Here is a 27,905-nt window from a genome sequence, read left to right as displayed (position 1 = left end):
TCTGCTGTGAAAGGACTGCTCCCAAGCCCGTCTCAGAGGCATCAGTTTGGACAAGGAAGGGTTGTTGGAAGTCTGGAGTTATCAACACTGGGTTCTCACCTAGGGCCTGCTTAAGAGAGGAAAAGGCCAGCTCTACTTCAGGAGACCAGACGACATGGTGAGGTAGGTGGTTTTTGGTCAAGTCATGCAATGGAGCTGCCAGTGTTGCAAAGTTTGGGATAAACTGACGGTAATATCCAACCAGACCCAGGAATGTTTTTACTTGTTTCTTTGTTACCGGTTTTGGCCACTTGGAGATGGTTTCTGTCTTTCGTTTCTGCGGTCGAACATTACCACGTCCAATGGTGAACCCAAGATATTCTGCCTCTTCCAATCCTAATTTGCATTTGGTTGGGTTGGCCATCAGTCCTGCCTCCCAGAGGGCACTCAACACGACCCGCAATCTGCTCAGGTGGGAAGACCAGTCAGCACTGTGAACGACAATGTCGTCCAGGTAGGCGGCTGCATACTCCTGATGGGGTCGAAGGATCTTATCCATCATTCTTTGGAAGGTTGGCGGTGCCCCGTGGACCCCAAACGGTAGAACCCGGTATTGAAATAACCCATCAGGAGTGGAAAATGCTGTCTTTTCCTTCGCCTGGTCAGTTAAGGGGACCTGCGAGTACCCCTTAGTCAGGTCCAGGGTGGATACGAAGCGGGCTGGCCCCAGGCGCTCAATGAGCTCATCCACTCTGGGCATCGGATTAGCATCAAAGCGTGAGATTTCATTCAATTTTCTAAAATCATTACAAAATCTTACACTGCCATCGGGCTTGGGGACTAAAACAATTGGGCTCGACCACGCACTGCTGGATTCTTCAATGATGTTCAGGGCCAGCATCTTCCTTACTTCCTCAACGAATGGCTTCCCTTTGAGCTTCTGGAATGCGATAGGGCTTCAGTCTCACTCTCCTCCCAGGTTCTGTGACTATGTCATGGTAGACCACTGTGGTCGGTCCTGGTAGTAGGGAGAATACATCTGAATGTTGGCTTACCATCTCTAGGAGGTCTTGTTTTTGGGTTGGGCTCAGTTGGGCTCCCATTTCCACTTCCACAGGCTCCTGGGAGCTGACTTGGGACGACAGTGGAGAAAGCAAACATTGCTCTGGCTCATACCATTTCTTGAGTAAATTTATATGATAAATCTGGTGGACCCGGCGCCGACCGAGCTGCCGTATCTTATAGTTCACTGGACCAACTCGTTCAACCACTTCATATGGCCCATGCCACTTGGCGAGAAACTTGCATTCATGCGTAGGGACCAACACCATTACCTTCTCTCCTGGTTGAAACTCTCTCAGCTGAGCCCCTCTGTTGTAGACTCGTGCCTGGGCCTCCTGTGCCCGTTTCATGTGCTTTCGAACAATTGGCCATACCTGAGTCATCCGTTGATGCATCTGTTCCACATGTTCCACTACCGAGCGATGTGGCGACGGTTGGTTCTCCCAGACCTCTTTGGCAATATCCATCATCCCTCTTGGCCTTCGCCCATAGAGGAGTTCAAATGGGGAAAATCCAGTGGAGCTCTGGGGCACTTCCCTTATGGAGAACAGCACATAAGGCAATAACTGATCCCAGTTTTTCCCCATCCACCTCAATCACTTTTTCTCAGCATTTGCTTTAAGGTCTGATTAAACCTCTCGACCAACCCGTCTGTCTGAGGATGATACACAGAGGTACGAATCTGGCTCACCTTCAACAGTTTACACATCTCTTTCAGGACTTTGGACATGAAGCAGGTACCCTGGTCTGTTAGAATCTCTTCCACAATGCCCACTCGGCTGAAAAGCAGGAATGTCTCTCTGGCCACTGCTTTAGCAGTTGCTGCTCGTAGGGGTATGGCCTCTGGATATCGAGTAGCATAATCCAGGATTACCAAAATGTATCGATGGCCCCGGCTGGATTTGGGCAGTGGCCCCATGATGTCCATTGCAATTCTGTGGAAGGGAGTCTCAATAATGGGTAAAGGAACCAATGGGTTGCGATAGTTTACCTTGGGGCTGGTCTTCTGGCAAGTGGCACACTGTCTGCAGTACTCTTCAATGGCTCGCTTCACCCCTGGCCAGTAAAACCTCCTCAGGATGCGTTCGTATGTCTTCTCTGCTCCCAGGTGAGCACCCAAGAGATGGGAGTGAGCCAAATACAACACTCTGGAGATATAGGGTTTAGGTACTAGGAGCTGCTCAACAACCTCCCCTTCAATCTTAATGACTCTGTACAGCAAGTTATTTTTAACAGCAAAATGTGGATAAGTTAGTTCACTCACCCCTTCTAGTAACTGGTCATCCACAGCCTTGATGCTTTTCCAAGCATGTTCAAGGTTAGGGTCTTGCAGCTGAGTGGTGCCAAACTGCCCAGGTCTAACCCTTTCACATGCCTCCGCTTGGGGGAACTCAGAGAAGTCTCCACCATTTGAGGGAGTTTCTGCTTCATCTTCCAGAGGGATATTTACTACACCGCTTTCTGGGGTCACCGACTCCCTCCCTGACTGCTGGTCTGAAGGTGCTGAAAACACCCGGAAGGACTGAGGTTTTTCGGTACTTCGCTTTACCCGGCTTTTAGGCCTTGGTCGGGTTTTTCTGGGTTCTAGAGGCCAATAACGCTCATACACTGGGCAGTCCCTACCTAACAGAACTGGTACTGGCAGGCCGTCAACCACCCGAGCTTTGAGAGTACATCCTCCTCTGGGGGTTATCATCTCAACCTGTACAGTTGGGTAGCTCTTCCTATCTCCATGAATGCAGGACACCACTATGGAGGGGCCTTTTGGCCCCAGTGCATATTCAGGCCGTACTAGGGTAACAACACTTCCTGAGTCCAGAAGGGCTTTGGTGTCTTGGTTGGCCACTCTTACAGGAATTCGGGGGGCTGTTGTCCCTTGGCTTGCCCAACAGGTCATCCCATAGTGACAAGCTTTATTACCAGAGTCTGCCGAAGGCATGGATTCTTCCCTTCCTGGACAGCCCCAGGAGAGGTGACCTTCCTGTCCACAGGAGTAACACCTTCGTGGGGTTTGGCTGCTGGTTGGCTGCCAGAGAGGTGGGTTTGGGGCCTGGGCTGGCGTTACTGACCTTACCAACTGAGAGTCCCCCTGGTTCTTTGGTGGCCCTCCTCTTTCTCCTCTGGTACTTGGACGGCCCATTCTCGAGGGATCCTGACGATTCACTTTCATTACCTCGACCGTCACTTGATGGTTTTCTAATAGGGCTGTCAGAGTTTCAACATCAGCAGGACTGGTTTGTGCGGCATAGCGCTTGGCCTCAGCTGGCAGGGAGCGAATGCAACGGTCCAGCACAATTCTTTCCACCACTGTGGGGCCATCCCCTGTAGTGAGCCATGCTTTTATTAGTCGGGTCAGTGAGGCTATTTTAGGTCTAACTGGCTGGGTCGGATCAAAAGTCCAGGCGTGAAAACATTGGGCACGAGCAGGGAGGCTATGCCCGTAGTGGGACAAGATGGCCCCCTTTAACTTCACATAATCAGCAGCATCTTTAGCAGGTAGATCTTGACAAGCTCTTTGGGCTTCCCCTGTCAAAAAAGTTGCCAACAGGGTGCCCCAGTCACCTTCAGGCCATTTCTCTCTGATGGCAGTTCTCTCAAACACCTCCAGGTTTCAACATCATCGTCGGGAGTCTGCTTAGTGAGGAGCCTCGCTGGGTCTATTGTGGCCCTGGTTTTGGACAGGACTTGACACATTGTGGTAACTGCCTCTCTGAGGGCACCTATCTCCTCCCTCTGTTTGGCATGGCTAACCATCAAGGCATTAATGGCAGCTTCCATTCTGTCCTTATCTGGGTATAGTTTTGTGGCCACTTAAGCGCCAACCTCTATGCCCGCATTCTCCACCAACTGTTGGCTCCTAGGGTGAAATTAGGTTTTAGTTGCCACAAAACACAACCACAAGAAAGGCAGATGCAGAGTTAACCAAACTGAGGCTTTTATTCAGCCAAGGAAAATGGAGGGTCCAAAAAGAAATCTAAACGCAAACTTAAGTTCTTCCCAGTCTGGGGTATCTTCTTTATCTTTGTTGTAGGTGTTCACTCTGTCCATTTCATGGCAGGGCCACCTTAGAAAGGGAGACAGAGCATAGAAAAAGCAGGTCAGTAAGCAACATGTGACAAAATTCACCCGCTTTGCTCTTCAGCCAGTTGTCTTCGGTTACTCTTCAGCTTGTCCACTCTAGACCATCCAAAGGTTTCAGCACCTTCTCCTGTGGCCACCCACCCAGACTGAAGCAGAGATCCTAACTTTATGACGACCTCCATCAGGTCATCATTGACTACAGCTGTGAGTGGTTCCAGGTCTGGAGGGTGAGCAGGTGGAAGTACTCATGATTGATGACCTTTCCTAGCCGGGGCCTGCTCCTCTGTTCTGGGGTTTCTCCTTCCCACATTGGCTTGCCACACATCCTTTAAGTAAAAGTATTATCTTGCATACTCTAATATACTTAAGGCATTGAGAGTAAAAGTAAAGGTATGTGAAGTATTGTCTTGAAATCCTATCCTATCCTGGCAGGACTGTCCTCTCGTCAGCGCTCTTCTCGCACCGTTGCTATGCGACAGAGTGCTAATCTGAAACACCTGGTGACGGAATTAGGAAATCCTGCAAAGGCGGAGCATCTCACGCACTTCGGAGGACCCTTCGTGCACTTCGAAGGTCTGGTCTTCGAAGTCCGTGGCCTTCGAAGTGTGCACACTCAGCTTTGGGACACAGCTGTAGTTTATTTTGTGTAAATCTAAAGGGCAGTCTTCTTTGATATCATTAACCTATTATTTGTTCCGGAGAAGGTAGTTTTGGCAAAATCCTGTGTTTATGTAAATTTAATGCTGTAGCCTATATCAAAGTGCTACCTTTGTACTTCTGACTGAATTGCCTAGAAACTTTTATGAGGTTGTTTATTAAATATTTTTATGTGGTTGTTTATTAAATATTATTATCCAATAATATTGAATATAAATAATAGTAGTATTTACAGTTTTTTCTCAATCGATTTGACACTTTTCTCCATTGCAGTGTACTTGTTCTCAAAAACAATTAGCACAGACGTCCAAACAAAATTATCTTAACCAAACAGTTCAACTTTACTGCAAAATGAAGCACTGCAATTTTTATTTAATTTTTTTATAGTATTCATTAAAAGTAAATATTAACATAAAATCTATAGGTGTTATTCTCTATTGATTTTTAAAACACATTCAGCTGTAGATGCACAAATATGCTAATGAAATACGTTTATTGTAATTCTTTCAACAGGGAGTTTTGTTTTATATATATTTGTGTAAACAAAATTAAAAAAAATAAAATAAAAAAAAATCCAACATCTGCTGTCATCCATGAGAAAAAAAAACTAATTGCCCCTTTAAACTTAAAATCTGTTCATGCTACCTTTAGCAGTAAGAGCTGCAAACAAACTTTTCTGAAAACTACAGATCAGTCTTTTACAGCAAAGTGGTGGACAGTGCTTGAAGTGAAAAAAAAAAAAAAAAGTGCCGATATGCTAAAGACTATAATATTGAAGTGGTGGTATTGCGTGCCAGTGCGTACTGGCCCACTTCCAGCACTGGTGGTGGACATAATTTTTTTTAGCTGGTAAAAAAAAAAATTTGGCCATCACTATATACACACACACACACGTGTGTTTTTGCTGTATACATGAATTATTGATCTTGTCTTTCATTTACATTTGTAAGAAAATTCCATTGCTTTTTATCTACACTATATATTTGCATCGCTTGCATCATAAAAGGAAAAAAAAAAAAAAAATATATATATATATATATATATATATATATATATATATATATGAGCAGGTTGAATCCATGCTTGACAAGCTCCTGTCTCAACACACACCAATATATATATATATATATATTATATATAGCATATACAGAATGATGATTCATATAAATTTCAACTATTCTATTTAAATTTGTGTTTTAATAGAGTTAATAATTGAATAACCAATGGCAGACAAAACAGAATCCTAGTAAAAAAGATTAATCTGAAAGGTAAATTTATTCTACAATACAGGCATATTGTCACAACACAGGCTAGGAACACAGAGGTAGTGATCAAAATAGGAGTTTATTGACTGAGGAGCAGGGAGAATCAGGAGCAGACAAAAGATGAGTAAAGCACAGTGAGAGAATGTCCAAATGGCTTAGCTGGTGGTATAGTGTCTTTGAGTCCTTGGAGGATGATTGTGGAGGAACTGAATCGGTGAAACACGAACACAGGAATATCTAAGGTACGCAAACACAGTTTTGTTTCATGCAGCAACTCAGGCTTTGTTCCATGATGTGAACGGTAGACTAGACGAGGAAGGAGTGTGGAGTGAGAGCATATGAAGGGGAGCTTGATGAGCTGCAGCAGGTGCAGGTGATTAGTAATCTGGTGATTGAGATCTGTGAACGTGGGCGCTGATGACTGTGGGACTCCCTGACACATATGAATATTTGCCCGAATTTAACTGAAATTTAATTGCCCCAAGATTTGTCATAATAGCATTGCTATGAATTAATATTGTATGATTTCACTTTGTTAGTCTATAGGTTTGATGAAAAGTGAAGATATCTAAAGTGTATATTTAATGCATTGAATTTCTGAATAAAAATCTTATTAATTACAATAAGAATCTAATTATAAATGAATACATACATACATACATACATACATACATGCCAGTAAAAACATGTCACTTGGGTCTTTCTGTGCCAGTTCTGGGGGTCCATCTTGAGGTCTGATTTGATCTTTTCACTTTAAAATAAAAACTTATATTTTTTACTCCACAAATCTAAAAACATTGATGTGTCCACAAATCCATCATTAACAAGTAGACAAAAAAACAACATAATACAATGGCATAGATCACTGTTTTTCAGAGACACAAAATTAGATTAATTAAACCTACATTTTTTGACTGACCAAATATCACAAATGTTGATTAAATGCAAAAATAAAAAATAGCATAACTTGTGTTGAGATGAGTTTTTGTGTGTGTGTGTGTGTATATATATATATAATATATATATATATATATATATATATACATACTGTACATACATACACTGGCATAAGAAAGTTTGGGAACCCCTTGCAGAATCTGTGAAAATGTGAATAATTTTAACAAAATAAGAGAGGTCATACAAAATGCATGTTATTTTTTATTTAGTACTGTCCTGAGTAAGGTATTTTACATAAAAGATGTTTACACATAGTCCAAAAGACAAAAAAATAAATAAATAAATAAAATAGCTGAAATTATTAAAATAACTCCCTTCAAAAGTTTGGGAACCCTTGGTTCTTATACTGTGTGTGGTTGCTAACCTGGATGATCTATGACTGAGGGACTCAAACACAACTATTAAAAAAGGAACAACATTCACTAATGCTCCAGAAGGAAACACAACGCATTAAGATCCGGGGGCTGAAAACTTTTTGAATTTGAAGATCAAGGTAAATTGTACTTAATTTGTCTTCCAGGAAATATGCAAGTATCTTCTGTTGCTTCCAAAGGGCAGTACTAAATGAATTTTTTTTTAAAAAATTAACAAAACAAGAAAAAAAAAAGACATCTTCTTTCGACTCAAAAGTTCTCACCCCCGGCTATATATATATATATATATATATATCTATATATATATATATATAGTAATAATATAGTACTTCTATACATATAGTAATAATATAGTAATAATATAGTACTATATATATATATATATATATATATATATATATATTATAATATAGTACTGCTGTTAGACAAAAAATAATACTGAACAAATGAGCAAGTGCTCTAATCCTTGGTCCAGCAGATGGTTGCAGGCTTAAGCATTTGAATACTAATGTCCCCCTGGTCCACTTCACCCTTCTTTCAGTCACGGCTCAGTTCTGCTGCTCTCTCTGGATGGAGCTTTCCCCAGCCCTGTTTGCTCTGGTTTGTCAGATCTCCTCGAGTCTTCTGGCCCTAGTTCTTGTACCTTAACACAACGAGTCTTCTGGTCATGGGCTGTCGAGAAGAACATCAGTGCTGCTGCTGGCATCCGCAGTAAACGTTGTTTCCTCATGGGTTAAAACACAGAACACAGAACACAGCCTGTAAATAGTTTCACAGAGGTGTACATCAATATCTACAGTGGCTGAAATTGATTTAACGTGCCTGGTGTACATGAAAGGCTTTGACTTTTCAACACCTCTGTCTCCATCTCATGCGCACAAGAGGTTGAAGGATTGCTGTGCTTGCTGACCTTACATGTCAAACTCTTTACATGCTTTTAGATCTAGCAGGTTCTCGCTTGCCCTGCTGCATTAAGTATTAACTATGTCTCTTGCTGTTTTCCAGTAGCTGGAAAGCACATCTGTCCATGGAGCTGCAGTTTAAGGGAGAAGGGTTGACTAATGCACCTATCTCGTGCTCTCCTGCGCTCTTTAAATAGTTGACAAGATTGATCACATCATTCTCGGTGCAGCACTCTAAATGAAAAGCAGGTTTAATTTCATGAAGCCAGGGGAGAACGGCTCTAAAAGTGACTCTTACTGCATAAGATATGAAACATGATGCTTAATTTTAAACGGTTGAAATCTCTTCCTGGAAAACAGCTTAAGCACATTTTCTTCTGTTTTGCTCTTTGTATAAGGTTTGCAGTAAGAATATTTCAGGTCAAATACTTCTGCTCTGGCAAAAACACATTGTGATTCCACAGAAAATAATTTTGACTCATCTTCCAGTTTGAAAAGGCAAAGAAAAATGTGTGCAAATCATACAAACTATTCCATAGAAGTTAAAAGTAGACAGGTGAAGCACTTACCTTTCATTTGCAGTGAAGCTTCTTTTCTAGGAGTATAAACCTTGTTTGCTCAGTTTAAAGCTGTTCTGCCTGTTATCCATGGACAGACATGCAAATGTTAGACTTTGTATTATCAACATATAATCTGAAACATGTTGCATCTTAAAGCTGAAATATACTATACCACCTTCAAAATCCAAACACTAGACATCATACACTTAAATTTTTTTATGAACACAACAAACTGTTGTACACATGTAGAAATGTGTCTCATTGCTAGGAGATGAACAACAAATTAAAACATTACCTGTTCTAAAATCATCTCAAAATATAAAATGTTTAATATCTTGTGAGTGGACGGATTCATAGTCTGATCAGAGTTAAAATCAAATCAGAGTTTTGATATACATTTGGATGTGTTTATTATTATTATTATTATTATTATTATTATTATTATTATTATTTATTTTTATTTAGTGTCATTTGATGCATCAAGGTTTTATGGCTCATTTAACATGACAGAAAAATATTAAGAAATATTAACAAAAAATATTGCTGATATTTATAGCAAGTTTTGATCATGTTGATTATTTAGAGACCATATCAAATATGATACATTAGGGTTAAACAATTAAAAAGCGATCAACCACATTTTGTTTTTACCTGGGATCCAGTTTACCTGATTAGCCTATAATACCACAATAACAAACTGGAATGAAGAAAAAAGAAAAGAAGAAAAAAAATTAATAAATAATTGGGTTTCCTTTTAACCCTGACCTATATGTAGCTCATGAGCATACTGTCTAAAGCTGAAACTAAGTTTTTTTTTAAGAGTGCTTATACTTTTGAAACATTTTGTGCATGATTCACGAGACCTGACTGTGACATTTCTCACCTACCATGGGTGTCCTCAGCTTAGATGCACATGCAGCCTCTGAAATCACACTTAAGACCTTCTGAGTCTTCAATCTCCACTAGCAAAGCCACCAGATTCAGTCAGAGAGATGCATGAGAAGCCGTGTGATGTCAGCCAGTCACAATAGAACAGTGGGAGTGTAAAAGTGTGTAAAGGTCACCTGTTTAGACACTTCATTTTCAATATTATATTTTTATTAGTGGCTACTCACGGTTATGCAAGGCCATAGAGATGGTCTCTGAGAAGAGCTGTCATACAAATAACACTTCTAACTTCAGATGTTCCTGCCAAGAGCATATGTGAGTATGGGTTTTAAAAGTATTAAATGCAGAGTTGCATTTGATTGGAAATTGCACAGCTGGTATATAGAGCAAATAACCTTTAAAATTACTGTAGATAACCTTTAAACGTGTGAAACACACAAACACCATGCACAATACACAAACAATGCACACACTCTCACACACAAACACATTGCTGCCTGCAAGTCATCTAGGGAGCACAAGAAGTCCTTGCTTTTTGATCCAGCAACTTTTTCCCCTACAGCCTTGCATTTATTTGGAAACAATTAATCATTCCTCCTCATGTCTGGCTTATATGGCAAACATCACCTTATTAGTCAGTGGAGCAGAGGCACCACCAAGTGGAGAGATATGTGATATACATGACAAACTCACAGTGAATTGTAAAACATGACTTTATATTGACATAATATTTTTTAAATACTCCAAGAAATCACACTAGTTAGAGTGGTAGATCCATATCTATTAGCTATGAAGTCATATGTATAGTAATGTATTCTGCAACATACAGAGCCAAGAATAATAATAATAATAATAATAATAATTTAAATTGTAAAGTCTTCCTCTTCCAACTTTTTTTAGCTGTTGTAAAATGTTATATGTCCCATTCATACTTTGTTTAATATGAAATGTCAACATACAGTAGGTAAGAATACAATGCTTGTCAACCCATTCCAGTGGGATCTCTAAATATACATGTATTGTGAACTCACTTAAAGAGTTTAGTATTATTTTGCCATGAAAAGTTTTAGAATTTTTATCATATGTTAATGTAAAAAATTATGTGTAATATAACTTGTGTTTGTTTGTTTGTTGGTTTTATTGTATTTGTTACTTGTATAGCATGAGACGCTGCCGTGGCATTAAATAAAAATACTACTATACATGTGTTAGCTCTAAAATGAAGTCTGTAGCTAAAATAGAAAACACTGTCACTGTTGTCCGCTTCTACAAGGATTTGTGGTTTTGTCACCTGCAGCTCACTGTGAGGCAGCTAAGGGTGCGGAGTTGCCTCTGTCTGGCCATCAAACGCCCCATAGAGAAAGACTGACAGAAATCACAAGAAGTGCACACTTTGTTGTTGTTTTCTGCACATTTTTAAAAGAGCAATGAGAATATTTACATATTTACAGTTAAACTGTTATTTATGTTGTTTTTACTTACATTTGACTATAATATCTTTAAAGGGGTCATATGATGCGATTTCAATTTTTCCTTTCTCTTTGGAGTGTTACAAGCTAAAGTCTCAAATCCAAAGAGATATTCTTTATAAAAGTTAAGACTCAACCACTCCTAGCTAAAACGGCTCATTCTAACACACCCCCACATGTCTATGTCACGATGTGGGAAGATTTGCATAATACCGCCCAAATGTTCACGCAAAGAAAGCATAATTTTTATTCTTTCTGTAGTATTGTTGTTCCTGCCATGTTGTGGAGATGCTGTGTTTCATTGTGAAAGGAAAACTACTTTGTTTGGCCTTCCAAAAGAGGACTATATCTGCTTCATCATGCCTAGAGCTGATCCGTGCTGGTCGCTGAGGAAATACATCAACTTCGCGCTGTGGATCACCGGATCGGCTTTCACCATGAACGAAGCGAAATCCAGCCCAAGGTCATCACATGTGTCCTTCGTTGAATCTGCTGGCTGCGCCGTTCTCTAACCCGTCGGCCATTCCTCACTCAAGCCCGCAGTGTGTGACGCTGTGTAATGCATTTTATGGAGGACTGTTTCCTGAACCTGCAGACTAGCCTACAATGGGTCTGTGCTCAAAGGTTGTTCTATAAAATGGGGTATTTCCAACTTTGCAAGAACAGTCTGGTGCTTCTGACTCATAGCCTGTAAGTACATGTTTTATATTTAAAGACTTCTGCGAAGCAGAGGATGTTTGAAAAAGTTTTTAATCTGTGCCAACTCGTGTCATGCGTAGTCCGGTCTTAATATTTGCATGTTGGTTTATTTTGTAGGTTATAGAATTTTGTTATTGTTATTTATTATTTATGTGTGTGGTATTATATATGTTTTGGGTGTTCTGTTCGGAGTCTCTGAGACCCCAGCTACAGAACTTTATAAAAATACAATAGAGGTGTGACCTGCATTCAGCTTCTCTCTGGTGTTGAGGTTATTCTAAACTATTTCTTCTGAATCCTTAATAAGTGCACACATACACACACACAACAAAGTCAATGTAAAGTCAAACACAAGAGTCATGTAAAGCGCTGATTTTTTCAAACCAGCTGTTCCGACATTCCGATACTGCATAACGTTCGAAGCTTCAAAAGTCATTAATCATGTGGTGTTGTCATTTCGATACAAGCATCGGCACAGTGTGTGATATAATAGTGCTTTGAAAACTGAGTCAAGGCATCCGAGCCTAGGGATCAATTGTCCCATCACTACTTTGTCAAATTTTAGATTAATTAGCAATTACAATTTTTACAATATATAATTATTTTATATTATATATTTTATTAACTGTAGTAACTTAACATTTTAGCATATTATATTAAAATATAACGTTTTACTAATAAGTTTCAAGCTTCAAGTGCCTTCAGCGTGAAGGTGCAACGCCTATGTATTGCTGTGTCCCATTATGTGACACATCCTCAGGTTTAATTCTGTGGTTAGTTTCCATACTTTCCCATTGGACAAGGAAACATGTAAAAAATGGATTCATCGAGGTGAGGACTGTAATATCAATCCTAACACAAGAGTCTGCAGTCGCTATTTCAAGAGTGATGATTTGATCGAGCCAATGACTCCCTCAGGGTGCTGGCTACTGAAGAAAGGTGCAGTGGTCCACTTTGTTTGAGTGGAACAACTACTCCACTTCAGCACCAAGGCGCATCGGGGAATGGCAGAGGAGAGAAGTTTCCCCTCCACTGAATGAAGATCCTGTGCCTATGGACCTCCAGCATCAGGAGCATGGTTATTGTTCATTTCCCATTCCTGCAGCTGTCGATCTTTCTTTGGATCAGACTTAAGATCTCCGAAAGAAAGTGGAAGAAATGAGGATTGATGCAGTTTTGCTGCATCAGACGATAATATACGGTTCTACACTAGGTAAGATTTAAAACGTATAAATATTATATCGTTATAAAGATGCTGTATTATTTTCATGGTTCACTACTGTGTGGTAACAAGGAGCACAGAGATGACGGAGAATAGCACCATGAACAGTCTTCATTAACTCACAAGGAGGGAATGCACACATAGAACAGAAAATGATGTTTAGACACCAGGCAGGACTCAGGAAAACACAGGGCTTAAATGTGGAACCAAACAAGGAAATTAACAAGAAACACCTGGAATCAATTTCACAATTTGGGAAGAACTAGGACACATGGTAAACAGAGCATGGGGGGAAGGAAAACAAAACACACAGTCATGGGCGTGACATTACTCCCCCCTCCCCGAAGGCACGTCCACGTGACCAAACAACATCTGATGGGGAGGGTTATTGAACAATTACATGAGGCATGAGATGTTCAATCAGGTTTATTCGCGTTAAAAGTAGTAGTACAGAGGAAGGAATGATTGCGTTCACTCACGCTCCGCTCTGCCATTTACACTGCACAAGTCTGCAGCGCATCACGGTTCAGACACGGGAACCAGACCTGATTGTGGCCGCTGTAGTCAGTTGTAACACTCCAAAAATAAGAGGAGTAAAGAAAGAGACCAACAGGTTCCTAACTGGACGAAAATTATTTTGGGCCTGAATAGCCAAGGAGACTCAAGCACACAACCTCAATGAATACAAGTATAACTTTTATTCTTATATACTAAATACAATTCATATTAAAACCTCAACAGGGCAGAGCAGCAGATTATGGGTGTCATATGTAGTTGATAGTGCATTTGACCAATCACAAGTTACCTGAACATAATCAACGAGCAGAAGGGTATTCAGCAGAGGGTTTCAACAACACCTTAAAGTTAGTTAATGTGTCAACAATTATACAGAATTTCATTTTACAGCAAACACCAAAAGATACAAAAATCCATAAGTGCATCAGTTAACTCCAACACTTCAGTACACACCACAAAGTCACTCAATATGAGCCAAAACCACTCTGGCTGGCTACTTAGCCGTCGTCAATATAAAACAATATGAAAAATGGCACATGAAAGATAAGAACCTGCCACACACACACACACACACACACACACACACACAGAAAGAGAAAATACAAACGCCGGGACCGGTAACAATTAGTCAATCACATTAACCCAGGACTCCCCGGCGAATACAACACTTCATATACAAATAATTTAAGAACCATAAGGGCAGAAAATGTCTGCTGGTCTTCTTACCCGCTACCGGACATGAGGTACAGCGTTCGAGAAAACAACCGGCGGCCGCCGAACTTTAATAAGGGAAACTCAGATTACAAACCAACCCTCCTAATCGCTTTGCACGCATCGCAGAAAAGACATCCAACCCACGTCCCGGCACCGTAGCCTCGGCAAGGCGCTCAGCAACCCTCGCATACAAAATTCCCTCCTTAACAACAGCAGACCTCATACCTTTTATTGATCCCCTTAAGAATACAGGTCCTTCTCAAAAAATTAGCATATTGTGAAAAAGTTCATTATTTTCCATAATGTAATGATAAAAATTTAAACTTTCATATATTTTAGATTCAGTGCACACCAACTGAAATATTTCAGGTCTTTTATTGTTTTTAATACTGATGATTTTGGCATACAGCTCATGAAAACCCAAAATTCCTATCTCAAAAAATTAGCATATCATGAAAAGGTTCTCTAAACGAGCTATTAACCTAATCATCTGAATCAACTAATTAACTCTAAACACCTGCAAAAGATTCCTGGAGGCTTTTAAAAACTCCCAGCCTGGTTCATTACTCAAAACCGCAATCATGGGTAAGACTGCCGACCTGACTGCTGTCCAGAAGGCCATCATTGGCACCCTCAAGCGAGAGGTAAGACACAGAAAGAAATTTCTGAATGAATAGGCTGTTCCCAGAGTGCTGTATCAAGGCACCTCAGTGGGAAGTCTGTGGGAAAGGAAAAGTGTGGCAAAAAAACGCTGCACAAACGAGAAGAGGTTGACCGGACCCTGAGGAAGATTGTGGAGAAGGACCGATTCCAGACCTTGGGGGACCTGCAGAAGCAGTGGACTGAGTCTGGAGTAGAAGAAACATCCAGAGCCACCGTGCACAGGCGTGTGCTTTTGAACCAGAAACAGCGGCAGAAGCGCCTGACCTGGGCTACAGAGAAGCAGCACTGGACTGTTTGCTCAGTGGTCCAAAGTACTTTTTTCGGATGAAAGCAAATTTTGCATGTCATTTCGGAAATCAAAGTGCCAGAGTCTGGAGGAAGACTGGGGAGAAGGAAATGCCAAAATGCCTGAAGTCCAGTGTCAAGTACCCACAGTCAGTGATGGTCTGGGGTGCCATTTCAGCTGCTGGTGTTTGGTCCCCTGTGTTTTATCAAGGGCAGGGTCAATGCAGCTAGCTATCAGGAGATTTGGAGCACTTCATGCTTCCATCTGCTGAAAAGCTTTATGGAGATGAAGATTTCGTTTTTCAGCACGACCTGGCACCTGCTCACAGTGCCAAAACCACTGGTAAATGGTTTACTGACCATGGTATTACTGTGCTCAATTGGCCTGCCAACTCTCCTGACCTGAACCCCATAGAGAATCTGTGGGATATTGTGAAGAGAAAGTTGAGAGACGCAAGACCCAACACTCTGGATGAGCTTAAGGCCGCTATCGAAGCTCCTGGGCCTCCATAACACCTCAGCAGTCCCACAGGCTTACTGCATCCATGCCACGCCGCATTGAAGCAGTCATTTCTGCAAAAGGATTCCCGACCAAGTATTGAGTGCATAACTGAACATAATTATTTGAAGGTTGACTTTTTTTTTTGTATTAAAAACACTTTTCTTTTATTGGTTCGGATGAAATATGCTAATTTTTTGAGATAGGAATTTTGGGTTTTCATGAGCTGTATGCCAAAAAATCATCAGTATTAAAACAATAAAGACCTGAAATATTTCAGTTGGTGTGCAATGAATCTAAAATATATGAAAGTTAAATTTTTATCATTACATTATGGAAAATAATGAACTTTTTCACAATATGCTAATTTTTTGAGAAGGACCTGTACAGCACAGGTGTTTGTCTTTTTCCCTTAATGAGACAAGGCAGATACTACGGGCACTACCACTGTCGCCCCTCCCCTTGTCTAAAATAAAGGGCTTACACAGTGCTTGAGTTGGGATTATACCAGCACGTTTCTGAACCGTCCCAGAAGCGACTCTCCAATGCATTTATACAGCGATCTGTCATGCCAAATCAAAAGACTGTCAAAACGGCGTTTTATTATTTGAATTTCCTGAGAAAACAAACAAACAAACAAACAAAAAAACTGTATTCGTTCGGTTACCGACAACGGTTTCGGTACAAATACATGTACCGTTACACCCTTAGTAAGTAGCCAACATTAGTAAGTAGTAGATAGTAAGTAGTAAGCTTTATTAAACAAAATTGATATTAATTTGTTTGTGTGTGTGTGCTTCCCCATTATGATCCAGAAGTTTTGGGAATGTACAAAAATCTTCTAAAACATGATCTTAAGAGGAAGTGAGTATTAATAATTCATGTCTAACATTAAGACATACTAACATTAATTTATTTTTAAAGGAATGTTCACCAGTATTTTTCTTCTATGTTTTTAATTTGTTTTAATCCCAGATAAAAAAGTGTCTTCTCACACATCGTTTTAATATTATTATTTATTATTATTTATTATTTTATTTTTTATTTATTTATCTATAATTTTTTTTTTATCTCCTTCTGATTTACTGGCAATTTGGAGGAGGACTGCTCTTTATCTGCTGTGTCTGTCACTTCTGGTACAGAGTCATGGACCTTTTGTTGTATGTTTTTTTGTTTTACTTATTAATTAGACTAATATAGCTAGAATTCAGAATTAAAATACATAGGCTAGTTTTGTCTACATAAATTATCAGAGCTACAGTGGTGCCCAAAATGACTAGAACACTAGTATTTTCAGCAGCTATATATATATATATATATATATATAATCTATAATATATAATAGCTATATATCTATATATCTAGTTTTAAGTCAGTTATTTCTATCAGATTTTGCTGTCATGTGTCAGTAGCAAATATCAGTTTACATTTACTACAAACATACAGTTTGCCATTTAATTGTAATAATCTAATGAGATTTTTTGTCTGACAGCAGCCAGTGGCTCCATTTGCAGAGATCTCATCTCATACTCATCATCAGCCTGTCTGGAATGGGACATGAGAAACAGAACAAACTTAGACAGACTAAATCCAGAAGAACTGTGTCAATGTCTCCAAGATGCTTCAAGAGACCTACCTTCAAAAGCTACAGTGCTGTTAAAAGTTTTCGTTTTAGGTGTTAAAAATATTTTTGAATCCTTTTTTGAAAGCACGCTTTTGGCCTAGGTTGCACTTGCTCATAGTTTTTTCAGGTAGCTTGGGGGGGGGGGGGGGCAGGTAGGTTTCAGGTAGATGAAGCGTCTTGGAGACACTGCCACAGTTCTTCTGGAGATTTAGTCTGTCTTAGTTTGTTCTGGTTCTTCATGTCATTCCAGACAGACTGGATGATGATGAGATCAGATCTCTGTGTGGCTGGCTCAGCACTGGCTGTTGTCAGACTTCTTGTACAAACAAACAAATTCTCAATAAGGATTATTACAATTAATGGCAAAATGAATGTTTGGAAATATAAACTGATATTCCTACTGACATACTACGCTAAAGATAGAAATAACTGACTTAAAACCATTTTTTAGCTGCTGAAAAAGACTAGTTTTATAGTCATTTTAGGCAGCACTGTATAATGGAGCCCACGGTGTCAGTAGAATATTGTGGATTAATATAAAACTTATGTGGATAAATTCAAGATACAAAGCTATCAGCAAACAGCACAAATGTGTTCTTTCTCCACCCATCTCAAAGATAAATTGACTTCATCATGGGAGTAACCCTAACTGGTAAGATAGAAATTCAATTTTTTAGTTACTGAATTCCTCCTGGGGGCTCTGAAGAAACTGTTTATGCTGAATTCATTTAAAATGTTAAATTTACATGTGATAATAAAAATCTTTTAAAATCAATCTTGACAATCTTGTGACATCCGTCTTGTAGACTTCAGTTCAATTCAATTCCAGAATAAAAATTCCTGATAATTTGTCATCCCCCATGTCATCCAAGATGTTCATGTCTTTCTTTTTTTCTGTGAACAAAAAAAAAAAGGTTTTTGAGAAAACATTCCAGGATTTTTTCCTCCAGTATAGTGGACTTCAATGGGAACCAACAGGTTGAAGATCCAAATTTCAGTTTCAATGCTGCTTCAAAGGGCTTTACACACTCACAGCCGAGGAAAATAAGTGTCGCTGGGAACTTCTAAATCCCTTTGGAACAGCTGCACCTTTCTTACAACTGAACTTTGGAACCTTCAACCCATTGGGGTCCTATTGAAGTCCACTCTATGGAGAAAAATCCTGGAATATTTCCTCAAAAACGTAAATTTCTTTTTTGACTGTGAAATAAAGACATGAACATCTTGGATTCCATGGGGTGAGTGACCCCGTAATCAGGAAATATGCATTCTGGAAGTGAACTTGAAGTGAAAGATGCTTCTATTTCTTCTCATTAAGTATGTTTTAACTGTAATTGTGCTTGATATTTTCTTAAATTAAAAAAAAAAAAAAAAAAAAAAACTGAAATGTAAAATTAGAAATGTTATATGCCATTTGTACAGTACTTGGAGTTTTGTCTTCCAAATAAAACTATTATTTCCATCTTGAGCATGCTTTACACTTTAATTTGCAGATTTTTGTTTGTATGATTTGTAAAATAGCAGTGTTTCTTCTCTGGAGAACAATTAGTGCTTTCAATCATTGTAATAAAGAATCTTTAAAAGCAAATCGTAAACTAAGGTTTTTACACTGTAAAAAAAAAAAAACTCCGTAAAAAAAAAAATGGTCAAATGACTGGCAGCTACAGCTTACCAAACAAAAACAGTTAAGAAAGTAAATTAGCGTAATTGACCAGAAAAAAAAAAAAATCTGAATAAGGGTTTTACAAACTGTAAAAAAGTCCAGAAAAATGTTTAATAACTGGCAGCTACAGCGCCAACAAAAAAAGCATAAAAGCAAGAAACCGGAAAAATCTTCAAAATATGTATTATTTTGTTTTTTTCCTGTAAACCTTTCTGAAAATTGCTGTAAAATTATGGTTTTGCAACTTATTTCAATTTAGATATTTTACTGTAATGTAAGGGGGTTGTTTTTTTTTGGGCCAGCCGGTGCCAGTCATGGTATCAGTTATTTAGGTTTGTTCTTTTTTCTAAACAGGTGTACCAATCTCTAGGGAGCAATGAGAGCCTGGATTGTAGGCCATGATGCTGTTCATGTATGCATTCATTTTTTTTTTTTACATTTTTGTGCTATTGGGCAAACTAAATATGTTAAAAAAATATTTCAAATGGATGAACATAGCTTTTTGGTTCCAGGAATAGTTAGTTTAGTGCAGTGTCACATGTGAAATTTGATCTGAAGTAGCATTGCTGATAGAGATAGTTGGAGCAGTTCAGCCCTTTCTTAAGCAATTTTCAAATGAAATATTTTCTTTATGCAAAATATTTTCTGTTCATTTTTTCTGTTTGGATTTCTGGCATTTATAAAGTGGGATACAGCAAGTATAATCATCAGAAGGTCAATCTTTAATTAAATATAAAATTGAGCCATGTATGCTGTGCAAAACAAAAATGTCCTTTTTGCTCTTTTCTTTTCACAGGAAGGAGCTTGCCGGATCTGGAGTGATGGTTCCACCAATTTAACTACCAAATATGGTTTTCTGGAGATCCCAATGACGATGGTAATGAGGACTGCGCCTTGAGATGACTTCGCAAGTAACTGCTTTTAATACTCATGCAAGCCAGAATATTATAAATGTTCCATCATGGACAATTTGTTAAACCCTAAAGAAGTAGATTAGTAGATACGCTACATTATCATATTCGTAGAAGCAAGCATTTTTTATTTGTCAAAACATGTGTGCAGGATTTTTTTTATAGACAGCGTATATCTGTAATAATTCTGGGTCTACCATATGAAATAAATATGAATGTTTGCATATTCATAATACAAAAAGATATGAAACCAATGTTTTGTGTGTGTGTGCGTGTGTGGGTGTGTGTGTGTGCGTGGGGTGTGTGTGTGTGTGTGTGTGTGTTGTGTGTGTGTGTGTGTGTGTTTTCTTGTCTTTTCTTGGGTCTTTCTTGCCTGCCAGGTGGGGCAAATGGACTGGATCGGAAAGTGTTTACATTTTGGAAGAGGTTGCCTTCTTGTTGGTAGTGATGAAGTGAAGCACGTACACGCAGTGAAATGACACTAGTTGGTAACTGCTGACAAATCAAACCAAGCCGGCTATTGAACTCATTGGCGGCTGTGTAGAACTGGATCACCGCTGAAGGCCTCTTTACTAAAGGTTGTTTGCCCAAGCAAGCTCACCTAGCGTGTGTGGATAGTTACCTCTTATTCAGTCACTATGCAAGATGTACTCTCGGTTGTTATTACGCTAATTTCTAGGAAAATGAAAAAAAGGTTTGTCACTTGCGTAAACTATTTTCATTGGCATTCAATGTACTTGCGTAAATCAATTGGGAAAGGACAAAACCACACCAAGCCAATCAAAACAGGTGAGGTTAAAAAAATTAACCCTAATTTGTGACATCTTCATTGCAAGACTGTGAAATCCCATCCATGTATATTTCCTTGTTTTACTATTTGCATCCATTGTTTGCGTCACTTTTTAACCATTGACCAAAAAACACAAGAAAACTCAACGCGTCAGGCAACTACATGAGGTAGCAGCCAAAGTACCATACTTTTTCAAATATCGACGGCAGAGGTTTTTTACCTTCTTAAGCAGTAGCCTACCGAGAAGTTCCATGGCGGTTAGCCTTATTGTCCGGTAGCGGTGTATAGAGACACCTATCAATTGATGACAACTTCGTACCATCCTTTGAGCCATTTCTTTAAGACATAAAAAAGCGGTGATATTCTGTTTATTGTTTGCAGTTTTTTAATGAAATAATAATTTTGAATAATGAATAATGTCTGCTTATTCTATTAATCATTGTTTTTTAGAAAGACTTAAAAAGAAAGCCCCATTTTCTGTATTGTTGGGTACCTTTTAGTTTTTGGGTTTGAGATCCATCGCCTTTGTATCATTTGCTCCAATGCTCATGTCAGCAATATGGTTTTTTTCTGAAATGATGCATTGTTTCAGAAACCCCAAAGGGTTTTGTTTCGTTGTATGGCATCATGTGTAATTGAACTTTCTCACATGTCATCTCTTTATTAAAAATATACAGTAGGACTCCAAATGGTATGACAATTTCATAATAATAAAAAAAGGGAGGTCGTCTGGACGTCTGAGGAAAGCAGAAAAAGACTCGAAACAAACACTTTGTGTTGTTCCGCTGCAGTACACCAATTTTTAACCACTAGCTGTCATGTATTGGGCCTATACCTCGCGCCGGTTAAAATAAACATTTACAGTTTAGGCTTCTACTTTTTGTACAGTGTACAGTATCACATTTAAATCAGGACAAGCTGAAGAACCACAAAACCTGTGATAATCCTGATTTTGCCAGAACATAAGATACATGAATTACCCAGATAAACTCTTCTTGGAGTTTTATGTTCAATGACACTGTTTGTGTCCCCATTTGTGATGATAGATAGAATCTTCAGGACAATAAATGAATGCTATTTGATTTATTTAGTTACAGAAAGAAAAATGTTTTTGACACAGGAGGCATCAAAACTTGAAACTGAACATAGAATCAGTGATTTTGGTACATTGCACTAAGAAATGACACACACAAATGGTATCTTGACTGTACATTTTTGGGTCATTCCAGTTTCCTGCAGCTGTTATGAGAAAAGAAAATGATGTTTTATTATACAAATAAGTATACAGGTATTAGCATCATAATGTGGTCACACTTTATTTTAAGGTCCAATTTTGACTATTAGCAAACCATTAACTACAACTTTTGCCTCAAATAAACTCTTAATTTGCTGCTTATTAATAGTAAGTAAGGTAGTTGTTAAATTTAGGTATTGGATTAGGGATGAAAAATATGGTCATGTAGAATAAATACTTCCTATCATAAGAACTACTAACAGCCAATATGTTAATAATAGGCATGATAATAAGCAGCTAGTTAATTGTGAGAATTGGTCGCTATACTAAAGTGTTAACCATAATGCTTATATTTAGAAAGGCAAATAGAGAAAGTCTAGCTTGTAACTTAAACACTGGAAGTGATGGGAGTAAATATTATACTTAATTAACTGTCCAGAACTGAAAACATGAAATGATGTTCACATCATTCAAATTATTTTACCTCCAAAGTTCATCTGAATGCAGTGCTCAGAACTCTCTCAGGTTGTTGGGCTTCTCCAGGGTTCCAAAGTCTGTAAATTCATTTGGGACCCATCACTCCAGAACCACTTGCCCTCCTGTGAACAGAAGAGCACAAATATTTTACACTCTGTTAAATTTGAACTTTTAGCAGTGTTGGTTTGATATTAGATACCAAATTGTTACATATTCATCTTAGACAACAGCACAAAACAACAACAAAAAGTAAATAAATTAACAACATAATAACATCCTGAAAACAGCATCATAGCCTCCTATCCAGTATGATTGTGAACTTGAGATCAGGCTCTTTAAGAAATCATACTGCTGTTTACTGTGCACAGAGGCAAGGTTCCCACCATTGTTCAAGCACGTCACCTGAGGAGAATATGACATGAGTAGAAATAGATAGATAGATAGATAGATAGATAGATAGATTAAAAAAAACTTAAAAAACAAAAACACATACAAATAAGGTCATTTATTTATACTTTTCTGTCAGATGTTGAGTATTTCATACCTCTGCATCACCCCAGGACAATGGATTGGTAAAAACCTTGAAGCATTCATGTCCATATCGAGACCACCCAAACCGACAGGCTCCTACATTGAGATTTGGTTTGTTTATTGCAAGTTTAAGTGATCATTAATTAATTGGATTATATATCTATTAACAAAAATGAACATAGACCCATCTCTTTATCAATTTGTCAAACATTTCTATTATACAAGACCAAAGCACAATGCAACTTTTCTTCACATAATTTACTACTTTTTAGATGATGTGTTTTTATTTGCATGAAAATATATTTGATTCAATTAAGCAATACAACTTGTGCAAGAGTGTTTTTGTACTGAATGTTAGCGGCCTTGTTTCGCAGTTACTCACAGCCATGTTAATGATATTGAGCAAAACAGCAATGTTTCTCTGACAGTGAAAATTATTCCAAAAGAAGCAGTTATTAGGTTAAAGGTCAGATAATAAAAAACGCTGGAGACAAGTGAAAATTCAGTTAGTGTTCAGTAAATGCTGCAATATTATCATGATCATCTCACCTGATGCATTCATAACAAAGAGCAGACAGAGAGACACAAGAGATGGTCCAGAATCCCATTGTTTCTCACTGAAATCAGCCAGGAATACTGCACATCTGAAACAACAATGAAACACGTTATACATATCTGAATATAAATATTGTTGATGCTATTGTAAATGTTTTAACTGATGTATTATTTTGGTAATACTAACAGAGAGCCTGCTGTATTCGTCTGTTTCTCAGTGCAGATCTTTGACTTTTTATATGGCAGACAGGGGCGGAGGCAGGGGGTGGCCAAATGGGACCACTGCCACCACTGACCTAAGCTTGGCCACACCTTTGGCCACACCACTCAAAACTGCAGTTTGTGTACCCTTTTTTCTTGACAAGAAATACATTTATTAAGATGTGGAACCACCGTATCTCTTTATAACCACATCAAATTGGAGAATTTTCAGATGCGTACTTCAGCTTCACCTCAAAAGCGAGTGCGGAAAAGCTCCAGCTGCCAAATGAGCTTCAGTAGAACAACTGTGAACTGCAGTCTGATGAGATGTTTAGACTATGTCAGTAAAACACACTTTCCTGTCCCATCAGCCGTTTTACTGTGCTCACGGCATCATAAATAACCTGCACAAGAAATATGAGCACCTAGTTCTGTCGTCAGCTAATTTATGAAATTACCAAAAAGGTGATTAAAGCTGCAAACTGTGCATGTACTGTATACGCAGCACACAACAAGAACGTCTCTCAAATGCAAAATATATTCTGCAAATTCGAGATCACAATATAAGGCACAAGCTGATATGCTTCTTTTTTTTTTTTTTTTTGTAATTTAATGCACAAATAAATGTGAGCACAGTGCACTTATACTAGAAAATATGCGAAAATTTAATTATTAAATTATATTGTGGCATTTATGTCTACTGTTGACTTCCGGCTTTTTTCACATATTTTATTTTTTATCTGCATGCCTCATTCATGAGTATGCAATGTTTGGAGAGGAAGCCATTTGGGAGTTTTGAGAAGCTGAATGAGCAATAAAGCTATAGTGAACCCCTTTATTAAAATACCTGGAGGTGAGGAATAATCACAGTTACAGTTAAGTAGACATTAATTGTACTCAGTTGTGTTTTAGGAACTAAAAAAAACAGTCCAGTACATTATAGTCAAACACATTTTTCTGTTTAAAATAATAAAAGATTTCTGTGCCACCACAGACTCGTTGCTGCCCCCTCCCTGTCCACCCCTATGAAAACATCCTGGCTCCGCCACTGATGGCAGATGAATAAATGTCTAGCTACTTAAAAAAAAAAAAAAAGAAAGAAAAAAAAAGAATGTAAAAAAAAGCACTATCAACCATATTACAAAAATTTTACAAGGTGAATAATTTAATCATCAGGGTCACACAAAACAACCTACACCCACAAGACTGCAATCTTATGTTGCATTGTCACGGTTGCAGGTGTGTCTTCTCGGCTTCTCCTGTGGTCTGGGTTGTCCTATCATGTTCGGTAGCTCGTGGTCTGGGCAATCAGCGCTGATCTCACAGCAGGGGTGCGCAGATCACAAGCTGATTCTCCCCCACCTGTCGCTCATCCCCCCACTCTCTTATATATCTCCTGCCTTTCTGTCCGTCGTCGTTCGCGTGATACACTGCAATCGGCACACTTCTGTGATAAACATTAAAGGGAATTACTGCACATTGCCCCATGCCATTACACAATAAAGATTTTTATAAGGATTAAAAAAGGATTATAAGGATTATACCATTGTCAGTAACCAAATGAGCAAAATACAATACGATATACACAAAGCAAAATACAAAGAACACAACAAGAAAACGAGTCTCTCCCACTTAGTGCTTCTCAACGCGTTCACAGAGCGATGCTTCTCTGGCTAACACGCAACAAAACACTTAATCATTAACATTATCTGGAGGCAAGGAAAACAGTGACTGACAAACTCTCCACAATAGCTGGTTATCAGACTTGCATACTGGTCACATCAAACAGTTTATAAAAAAACTATTAAAATCTTCTTTAACTGCAGGCGGTTCACACACTGGGGCTTCTCAGATTCATTCCCCCAAACACTGTGCTAGTGGCACTCCATTACCATATGGCAGTCACTTGTACAAATGGCTAGTCTCACTCTAATCTGCATCACCTGATATACCTAGGCAGATGACCTATGTACTGTACAAACACACAATTTTACTGTTTCCATTTCTAGTACAACCCTCTTTCCTTAGCTCAAGTATGCAAACATCTTTGCCACATGCACTGGAATATGTATTATATTGAAAATTAAAATTTTAAATGAAAATGGCAACATGATCATTTTATAAAGTACGTGTAGCAGGAATAGCTGCCTACACTGCATTCCAAATTATTATGCAAGTGACATATCAATAGGATATCGGTACAATAAAGAGTCAGATTTTTGTTTGTGTTGTTTTTCCTCACATCTTTTTAGATAATTGGTATCAATCTCAGACAGGTTTAGGTCAATAGTTTGCCAGGTCTTCTTAGGTAAATGGAAACCCTACTTAAAGAGGTTGTTCCACATTATTAAGCAAGTCACAGTTCTTATGAAATATGGTGAGGAAGAAAGATCTTTCTGAAGATGAAAAGTATGAAACAATGCAATGTCTTGCAAAAGGCATCAAAACAAACAATATTTCGCGAAATGCATATAGAAATTATTGAACTGTCAAAAGATTTGTGAGTGACTTAGAGCACGGAAGATCTTGGTCAGATTAAGGAAGTTTCTGTCAAACAAATGAACTGTATTGTAATGCCAGCTGTTAAAAAGCCACTGCTGAGCAGCAGACAGGTGTTTGAAGCTATTGGAGTCTCAAGATTATCTCCATGCAGACTGGCAGTTTTGTGTAAAGTTGTGTTTCAGTTACTGCTAACTAAACCTCACAAAGAGAAACATGCACAGTGGGTGTAGAAACACATTTTCAAACTGTTTAGCACAATGGTATTTATGCAGCATGGGATAGTGTGTTGTCCTACACGAAAATCCTTTTATTTCCAAGAGCACTATTCTTCACTTTATACCACAGCAGAAAATGGTCAGTTATGAACTCCACATATCTTTCAGAAGTCATTTTGACATCCTAAAATGACCTTACATCTCACTTCCCAATATTCCAACCCAAATCATCACCCACCGCCTCCTTGCTGAAGTTTCAGTCTCATTGGAATAGGATGACCATTCATCAACTATCAGAAATCCATTTATCTGGACCATCCATTGTACTGCAGCTTTCGTAAGTGAATAAAACTATTTTAAAACAAGTCAAGTTTCTACAGCCACTGTGCAGGTTTCTCTTTGTGAGGTTTGGTTAGCAGTGACTGAAACGCAACTTTACACACAACTGTCAGTCTGCATGGAGAGGATCTTGAGACTCCAGTAGCTTCAAACACCTGCAGTGGCTTTTTTACAGTTGGCATTACAATACAGTTCATTTGTTTGACAGAAAATCTTTATCTGACCAAGATCTTCTGTGCTCTAAGTCCCTCACAAATCTTTTGACAGTTCAATCATTTCAATTAGCTTTTTTATGAAATATTGTTTGTTTTGATGCGTTTTGCAAGACATTGCATTGTTTCATACTTTTCATCTTCGGAAAGATCTTTCTTCCTCACCATATTTCATCAGAACTGTGACTTGCTTAATAATGTGGAACAACCTCTTTGTTTCCATTTAGGTAGGGTTTCCATTTACCTAAGAAGACCTGCCAAACTATTGACCAAACCTGTCTGAGATTGATACAGTTTTCTAAAAAGATGTGAAAAACAACACAAACAAAAATCCGACTCTTTATTGTATCGAAATCCTATTGATATGTCACTTGCATAATAATTTGGAATGCAGTGTAGTTAATGTGGATACGACCAACAATAACTAGGCTAACTGAATGGCTACGGCCCCTAGAGCCCCCCGGGGTCCCTTCTTGTTCCCATGGCATAGCTTCACTTCGCACTTCCAGCAGGGTGGAATTTGGCTGACAACAAATGAGCTGTTTTAATTCTCTCACACGTTCAACAAATTGATCCCACAATAAAGAGACAGCATTTGGCAAACCACTGGCCGACCGCCGTTTAACCCTCTCTAGCAGACCCATGAGTGCCAGAAAAAACATCAATAGGGTTTCTCCTTCATGCTGTCTCCTAGGAAAAAAATGCTTCCTGTAAAGCCACATAGGACTGGGAACACCCGTACAATTTGCGCAATGCAAAAATTATTTTCTCGGGGTCTTCCTGCTCTGTTGCTATGCGATATCGAATTTCTTCCAGAGCTTCCCCTTCCAAATAATCAAATAAATAAAAAATGTGTGAT

The 27,905-nt window shown here is 38.7% G+C and overlaps 1 long non-coding RNA gene across 1 annotated transcript in view; it reads left to right on the top strand.

The window, feature by feature from the left end:
* The first annotated feature begins 19,457 nt into the window (after positions 1-19,457).
* Positions 19,458-27,905, top strand: part of LOC122139626 — a 70,189-nt gene continuing 61,741 nt past the window's right edge. The window contains exon 1 of the long non-coding RNA XR_006156435.1: positions 19,458-19,491. This is a non-coding gene — a long non-coding RNA (uncharacterized LOC122139626). The remainder of the gene's footprint in view (positions 19,492-27,905) is intronic.

The sequence above is a fragment of the Cyprinus carpio genome, chromosome B14, assembly GCF_018340385.1.
Source record: "Cyprinus carpio isolate SPL01 chromosome B14, ASM1834038v1, whole genome shotgun sequence".
In the NCBI taxonomy this organism is placed as follows: Eukaryota; Metazoa; Chordata; class Actinopteri; order Cypriniformes; family Cyprinidae; genus Cyprinus; species Cyprinus carpio.
This window is presented reverse-complemented; position numbering and strand designations above follow the sequence as displayed.